This window comes from Microtus ochrogaster, unplaced genomic scaffold (assembly GCF_000317375.1).
Source record: "Microtus ochrogaster isolate Prairie Vole_2 unplaced genomic scaffold, MicOch1.0 UNK54, whole genome shotgun sequence".
Classification (NCBI taxonomy): Eukaryota; Metazoa; Chordata; class Mammalia; order Rodentia; family Cricetidae; genus Microtus; species Microtus ochrogaster.
Genome location: NW_004949152.1, coordinates 1,849,798 through 1,858,347, shown reverse-complemented (window position 1 = coordinate 1,858,347; position 8,550 = coordinate 1,849,798). Strand labels below are relative to the sequence as shown.

The following is an 8,550-nucleotide window of genomic DNA, read 5'->3' as shown; positions in this document are numbered from 1 at the left end:
CTCACTCGCTCACTCACTCACTCGCTCACTCACTCGCTCACTCACTCGCTCACTCGCTCACTCACTCGCTCACTCACTCGCTCACTCGCTCACTCACTCGCTCACTCACTCACTGTTCACTCAGTCTTTACTCACCTGCTTGCTGTGCACTCGCTCACTCACTTGCTCACTCACTAACTCCTCACTCACTCGCTCACACACTCACTCGCTCACACACTCACTCCTCAAGTATTTATTGAATTATATATACCGGACGCTGGTATAAATGTAGGCGTGCAGCCACGAGCTGAACAAGCAGTACCTGTCTTTGAGCTGTAGGGAGAAGGAAGTCCATAAGTGAACAGTAGCACATACTCTTGTAGTCCTAAGTGCAGTGAGGGAAGCAAAGGGTAACCAGATGGTGACTGGTGAGGATGGCAGGAAGAGATGACCTTTGGGGCTCTCCCCAGCAGAGACATACCTGACACCAGAGTGGGCCTTGGAAAGATCACAGGAGTGTGCCAGAGGAAAGAGTGCCATGTTCCTGCCCACGCTCTCATCCAAGTCCTGGCCTTTGTCCTGCTGGTTTCCATCTTTATCTCATGTCTTCACGCGACAGCTAAGGTCACACTGGTTTCTCTTCCATAGACTCTGACTCTGAGCTGTGGTTTTCCTGCCACTATGTACTTTGCCATCCTTAAAAATGTAGAGTAAAGGTTGGGATGCAGCTCTGTGAAGGCCCATATTTGGTCCTCCCCATTACTAAGCTGAAGGACTGAATGGGAAAGTCAAGTCAGCATGTCCCTTGCTGGTGACCATTTCTCACAGGTTTGGCTTTGGCATCATTTTTTTGTTTTTGGACAAATGAAATTCCCTGCCCCATAACTTTGTGGTGACTAGGGCAAGGGAGTGTCTTTGATTTTGACAAAGGTTCTTTCTCACCTTAGGTGGGCTTCAACTCAGAACTTAGGGTGACCATACACTTATAGGCACACACAACTTCCAGTGAGTGAGTATCCTCAGCCAGTGACTTCTGGGACAGGACGACGTGTGTGTGTGTGTGTGTGTGTGTGTGTGTGTGTGTATGTGTGTGTATGTGGTGTGCATATATGTATGTGTGTTGGTGTGTGTGTGTGTGTGTGTGTGTGTGTGTGGTGTAGTGGTGTCTGTATGTGTTGGGGAGGAGGGTGAATTTAGAAAGATTTATTGGAGAGAAAGAGCACAGAGCTCTAGGAGCAGGGATGGGTCCCCAGAAATGGGATGCCACTGGACTGCTAGGCTAGGGTTTTTTGTTTGTTTGTTTGTTTTGTTTTGTTTTTTAATCTTATGGCAGAAACTGGGGTGATGCATGGGTGGGTACGGTGGTGGATCAGCCCAGCTATAAGGTGTCCAGGTGTCTGCTTTCAGCCTTGGACACGTCTTCAGTTGGCTTCCAGGTAATGGCGGTCATTTAGGAGAGGAGAGAGAATGAGAAACCAGACATCCCTAGAATGAGAAACCAGTGGCACCTAGAAAATAGTTTTCTCAAATACTACTTCGTCTGAGAGCCTCTGACTCTGCCATCCTTGTTTTCAAGACACTTCACCCTTCTGTCACTGGAGCTGTTTGTGCATTTGCCTGTCTAATCTCTGAGCTCCTCGGAGGTAAGAGTCTGTCATTCATCTGTTGACTTCCCAATATTGTGCATTGCACGAAACAGTCAGATGTCACCTAATTATGACAGACTCTATAGGAACACCTAGAGTCCCTTTATAATGGAGTTGTGAAGAACATCCTACAGTGTTCTCATCTCCCTTTGGTCAGATGCCCAGCATTGTGGTAGAAGAGGAGGGTGAAGATTGAGAAAGTTAGGAAGTAGACTACATTCCTACAAATGACATCAAGATGTGGTAGTGTTTGAGGGGGGCAAATTAGTCTCAGATAGACTAATTACTTTAAAGAAATCCAACATATGAGTTGAGTTGCTTTTGGTAAAGCAATTATCAAAGTTGGTATTCCTGTTTGCTAAGTAAATTTAGCAGCTCATCCATCCTTTCATCTGCTTATTATCAGATCATTCTGTGTAGTACTGTCGTGGCTTGTTTGGTATGTGTGTGTGTGTGTTGTTGTTGTTATTTTCTTTTGCATTTCTAATTATATTAAAAGTATTTTAATGCCAAACCACAGTAGACCCATATGGATATAATCATTTATTTGGCAATTCCGTATGGTTGACTAATTAGCAGTTTCATTAATTTTGTTAGCTCAAATAACACTCTATTGAATCCTAGAACACTTTGGGCAAAAGATGGTAACCCAGGTTGTTCTTGGCCTTGTGATCCTCCTGCCTCAGCTTCCTGTGTGCTGGCATTGTAGGCATGTAGTGCTGATGGAGGAAGGTCATTGGTTAAGTAATAAAGAAACTGCTTGGCCTCATAGGTTAAAACATAGGTGGGAGGAGTAAACAGAACAGAATGCTGGGAGGAAGAGGAAGTGAGCTCAGATTCGACAGCTCTCCTCTCTGGGGCAGATGCCTCAGAGAGACGCCATGCTCCTCTCTCCTGGGCAGACGCACATGATGAAGCTCCGACCCAGGATGGACATAGGCTAGAATCTTCCCGGTAAGACCGGTGCTACACAGATGATTAGAAATGGGCTAAATTAATATGTGAGAATTAGCCTAAAAGAGGCTAGATAAAAATGGGCCAAGTAGTGTTTAAAAGAATACAGTGTCTGTGTAATTATTTCGGGGTATAAGCTAGCCAGGCGGCCGGGGTGCTGCCCCCGAAAGGAGAGCTGTCGAGTCTGAGCTCACTTCCTCTTCCTCCCAGCATTCTGTTCTGTTTACTCCTCCCACCTATGTTTTAACCTATGAGGCCAAGCAGTTTCTTTATTACTTAACCAATGACCTTCCTCCATCATAGTGCCACATTTGACCTCTCTCTCCTAATGTTTAGAGTTAGATTCAGGATGAATTGATTGTCTTGTTCAAACCTCTGCTGCTCATTTGAGGAATCAGTGTCCTTCTTCAGTGTTGTCTGCTTACAGACCTCATCTTGCTAACTCACACCACAGGGTCGTGATCTTCTGACCTGGGTGTCCCTGAAGGCCTTCTGTGCCTCACTCTGCCTTCCTGCCTGCCCTGACTGAGACATGTGTGGCTGACCCACACCATTTTCCACCTCTGACTCTGAGGTGTCTTTTCAGAAGCCAGCGCTTAAGGCACCTTTAGGGCAGCTACTTCTTATCTTGCTTTTATAAGCAGTGGTGTCAGCATGTACTAACATGCGATGACCCACTCTCCTTTCTGATAAAAGAAGAAGAACCTGCCTGGCATGGATGGAGAGAGGTGCCTGAGGCGGATTACATTGTCACCCCTTATAATAACAACAGACAGTAAAAAAAAAAGCCAGCAGATTTCTGTTTATCTGTGGAAATGTTTGACAGTTTTGACTCCTGATGAGATGCATTGGGAAGAAGGGATGAAGTGGTACTGTATTAGGGCAAGGACTGAATGAACAAGAGAGACAAGAGTTCTGACTTTGTATGACAGATTGAACACACGTCTTAGTGCGGACCCATCTAATTGCGGAACCCCAAGGTCGCAGGTCTAGCAGTCCGATTTATGTTTAATATATACTTATTTACAAACAGGCTCATTGTCATGGCCTGCCTGACTTGTGTAAAAGTGAAGTAAGCACACAGTTACTTGGAGAGTCGATAGTCTCTGAGATAACAACATGGAGGATGAGCGATAAGTCCCACTTCTTAGTGAAGGAGGTTTCCCCCTAAGTTAAAATACATTGACTGACATGCTCTGAGGCCATTGCCAGAGAACTCCCGGAAAAAGTTGTGTTGTTTGGATTTGTGTTTGATATAATGCAGGGTTTCCCTGCACATTAATTGTGTGGTTCAGCCTGTCTGCCTCGAAGTAAAGTTAGAGGGAGATGACGAAGGTTTGCCTTCTCTACCAGGTGTTTCAGACAGAGCCTCAGAAAGAACATTGCAAGTAAATAAAATTACTCAAAGATTTCCTTCAGGGCTTTAAAGCTGCAAAGTGTAGTTTACTTGAGCCAGGATGAAAAAGGTTTATATGTATGGAATAGAGACTTGGAAAAAAAAAAAAAACTAAGAAAAGTTCAGACAAGAAAAACAATACTAAATTTAGCACACAATTATACAAATTGGCTGCTTCTGAGCCTTTTGGCCAAGATCAAGTGTAGTGTCTGTTCTTTTAATTTTAATTGTATCAGCATGTATAAGTGCCTGCATGTATGTCTGTGCATTGCATGCATGTCTGGTATCCAAAGAAACCAGAAGTTGCATCTCTAGGAACTGAATGGAGTTCCAGATGGTTGTGAGCTGCCACGTGGGTGCTAAGACCCAAACCAGCTCCACGATAGGTCTTATCAGTTAAACAATCCTACAAATTGTGCACACAGAAAAGCACAATAGTTCATCAAATGGAAGACATTTAAAAATTCAAATGAAGACATTTGAATCAATTGAGGACATTTTCAAACCATGTAAATACTAGCCCTTGAGATGTAAATGACAAGCTGTCTGGAAAAAAGACACCTAAAGAACAGTCTTGGTCACAGTAGCTATGCAGGCCAGGGTATAGCTCTGTGGCATAGCACTTGCCTAGCATGCCTGAGATCCTGGGTTCAAGTCCAGATACTGTGTTGCAAAAACCAAAAAGGACATACAAAAACCACAGAAAACCTTACCCACGAATAAATCTAATCAAAGAGGTGCAAAGAGGTGAAAAATCTCTACAGGAAAACTGCAAAGTAGTATGAAACAAATGGAAGAAGATACAAAATAAATGGAAAGATGTCCTGTGTTCATGAATTGTAAGGATTATTCAGAGACGGTCCATACTACCCTGTAATCTATAGACGCAGTATAATCGCATTGGAAATACCAGTGTGATTTTTGCATTAGAAAACAAAATCTCGAAATTGATATGGAAGTACTGAAGACCCATCAGCCAAATCACTATAATGAACCCTACACTTTTATGGCCATTGGATTTGTTTATTTATTAAATCTTTTCATAAATATCCTTTGATCATGTCTTTCCTCTCCCCAAGATCCTCTACAGCCAGTTTTATGTTCTTGTTCTGTCTTATAAAAACAACCAAAAACCAAAACCACAAAACATAACAAAAGTCAAAACAAACAAAACTATCAGGGAACATTTTCTCTCTCTTCTCTTCTTTCCTTTCCTCTCCTCCTCCCCCTGCCTTCCCCTCCCCTCCCCTCCTCCCTTCCTCTCCCTTCTCCTCCCTTCCCCTCCCTCCCTCTCTCATTCAATCCCTATCTGTTCCTCTGGAGAACCCTGGCTAGTGCAGGAGGGACCAGAGATGCATTTCCATGCTGCCACCTTCGCTAGCCTGAGCAGCTGCCATGGATTTTTAGAGACTGTAACCTAGGCCAACAGGGATTCATGACTTTATTGCTGAAAAGAATCTGAGGACTAGCTGGTAGAGTGGAGTAGAATTGGAAATTTTGTTAAAGAGAAAGGGAGGTGCTCAGAAGGAAAGACAGACCCAAGTGTGGAATGTGCTTCTTAAAGTAGGGGAAATGAAGTGTTGAGTATAGCTTTGGCAAGAGAGAGCAAGCAGTTAACTGTCTTAACGTCATTAGCTGTGTATACAGTTAGTGACTCTCGGGTGGCTGCTCAGAAGATAGTTAAGAAACTTTTTTTCTTTTTCCTCTTCCCTTCTTTCCTCCTTCCCACTCCCCTCTTCCTTCTTTCCTTTTCTTCTTCCCTCCTCCTTCCCTTCCTCTTCCTCCTCCTGTTCAACCTCTTAATCTTCCTCCTCCTCTTCTCTTCTTTCCTTTTCTTCTTCCCTCCTCCTTCCCTTCCTCTTCCTCCTCCTGTTCAACCTCTTAATCTTCCTCCTCCTCTTCTCTTCTCTTCTTTTCTTTTTCTTCTTCTTTGTTAAAGACTTAGTCATGCTGTGTAGCTCTGTCTGGCCCAGAACCTCCCTGTGTAGAAAAGAATAGCCCCAAACTCAGAGATCTGCCTGCTTCTGTCTGAGGAAAGCTGGGATTAAAGGTGTGTGCTGAGTTCCCCCTTAATGATAAGGGGGAAGGTAAGGTGGCTTTGGAGATACTTTGATTGTAATTATAATTTGATGAGATAAAATAGAAGCCACTTAGGGTTTCCCAAGGAGTTTAGTGTATTTTTCCCCCTTTCTAAATGAGTTTCTGGTGAGATTCTTAGACACTTGCAGGTTTGTGGCTTTGAAGGAGCATTCTTGTGGAGAGAAACGCTGTACCCACTCTTTCTCTCTCTAGCCTGTCTCATCCACCACCTTTCCCTGGCCCTGAGCAGTCACAGTTGCCTTCTGTGTTTGTGGATTTGCCTCGGACTGCTCCATAGTCTATGGACTGTACTTGTCACTTAGCCTGCTGTTTACAAAGCTCATCCATGTTGTAGGTTGTGGAAATGCTTTATTTCCTTTTATGAATGGATTCCATTATATGGAGAGACTCCTTTTATCTGTTCATTAGTTGGCAGGTATTTGGATTATTCTACTTTTTAGGTATTATGAATGTTGCTGCCATTAGCATTCAGAGGCGGATGTTTATGTGAACATTGTAATTGTTTGTCTTCACACATTCTCTTTCTCTCTCTCTCTCTCTCTCACACACACACACACACACACACACACACACACACTTCATTCAGGAGTGGAGTTGTTTCACTCTGCTTAAGTTTTTCAGTAGCTGTGAAACTCTTTGCTAAGATGAGTGTATCTTGTCATACTCCATTAGCAGTATAGAAGAGCCTTCTTTATGTCCTTCCTACACTTCTCTCTCTCTCTCTCTCTCTCTCTCTCTCTCTCTCTCTCTCTCTCTTTTTTTTTTTTTTTTTTTTTTGAGATAAGGTCTCACTGTTTAGCTTTGGCTGGCCTGCCTGGAACTCTCTATGGAGACCAGAGTGGCCTGAAACTGACAGATCCACCTGCTTCTGCCTCTCAGGTGCTTGCATCAAATGTGTACACCATACCAAACAAATTAATATATATTAAATTATTGTGTGTGTATCTATGTGGGGTACCTGCAGTCATGCCCACAGAGGCAGGAGGTGTTGGATTCCCTGTAGCTGGAACTACAGGATTTTGTGAGCCACCTGATGTGGGTGCTGGATCTCAAACTTAAGTCTTCTGGAAGAGCAGTACATTCATGCTCTTAATCACTGAGACATCTCTCCAGCTCTGAAAACTTCATGTTAACCGAGAGACTCGGTGGGATGCTTTGTGAAAGTATAAATGGCAAGAAAAAAGTGGTGTAGATAGTTTAAGACAGTACATTATCCAAAAATAGTTTGACTTAGGGTGGTTGAGATGACTCCAAAGTGCTTGCCCTGCAAGCCTGCTGACTTGCATTCAATCCTAGAACCCAGAGAAAGGAAGAAGAGGAGAACTGACTGCAGGGCGTTGTCCTCTGTCCTTGACAAGCACACCACAGCACACGTGCACCCTCTCCAGATGAACACATACACAATAATAATAAATAAAAATCCCTTAAAAGTTCTGTATTTAACACTCAGAGTATTCGGGATCTTAGGGATGGTATTTCCCAACTCCACATCCTTTACTTATCTGTATTTTCTTCTCTGTCTCTTTCTGTGACATTGCTGTCTTCATGTCTATTTCTTAGCATTTTTAGTAGTTACATTATTTTTTAAAACACTTGTATACACTTAATATTCTCTCTTTTAGTAAAGAGGAAGGAGAAATATGCTATTTTGTTTCCTTGGCAGCCATCATAAATCTATATTGGGACTAAGAATAAATATCGAGATGCAAAGGGTAGCAAAGACACTTCTTTTTTAAATTTATTAATGTATGTATTTTTTATAATGCTCATTGGTGTTTTGCCTACATGTATATCTGTGTGAGGGTATGGGATCCCCTGGAACTGGAGTGGCAGACAGTTGTCTGTGGGAACTGAACCTGGGTTCTTTGGAAGAGCAGCCTTACCTGTTGAGCCATCAAAGCTACTTCCTTTCAGTAGTGAGGTGCCTGTGTTGGCCTGTCTCTGTAGGTGTGTGTGGCCTGAAGTTAGAAGGCTGTGTGCCTTTCTTGCTATTCTGACATGAATATTTAGCAGCGCCACCACTAACCCTAGGATCACACAGTAAATGTTAACAAGAAGCACCAGAACTTGTGTTTTTCCTGCCCTATTGTTTTTCTACAAGAATGCTGACAGCTGGAATGGTTTTGTGACATCGAGCTGAATATTACATGTGTAGTTACGTGGGATTTTCCTAAGATCTGGACATAGTGACTGGATGTCATTACTTATGTCTGTTTTATTAGAATTTCTTAGATATTTACATCTCCATGGTGTTTCTACTAAGCAAAGAGTCTGTTTTCTAAAGACTGAACCTTCTAATATGCACACAGGATTGAAGATGCGCTGTATATAGTGTGTTCAAATATGCACACAGGGCTGAAGATACGCTGTATATAGTGACTTCAGATGTGCACACAGGGTTGAAGGTATGCTGTATATAGTGTGTTCAGATGTGCACACAGGGTTGAAGGTATGCTGTATATAGTGTGTTCAGAT

General features: G+C 42.9%; 1 protein-coding gene and 1 pseudogene across 2 annotated transcripts in view; both read left to right on the top strand.

Annotated features, from left to right (window-relative positions):
* The window catches only part of Fto (FTO, alpha-ketoglutarate dependent dioxygenase), a 344,281-nt gene that overhangs the window by 24,911 nt on the left and 310,820 nt on the right, over window positions 1–8,550 (top strand). The window contains exon 1 of one of the 2 annotated variants that reach the window (XM_026777285.1): window positions 1,607–1,622. The exons of the other annotated variant lie outside the window; for it this stretch is intronic. The gene's annotated coding sequence lies outside the window, so the exon portion shown is untranslated. Of the gene's footprint in view, window positions 1–1,606; window positions 1,623–8,550 lie in introns of those variants that run through there. 2 annotated transcript variants of the gene reach the window in all.
* LOC113455508 lies at window positions 4,146–4,291 on the top strand (annotated as a pseudogene).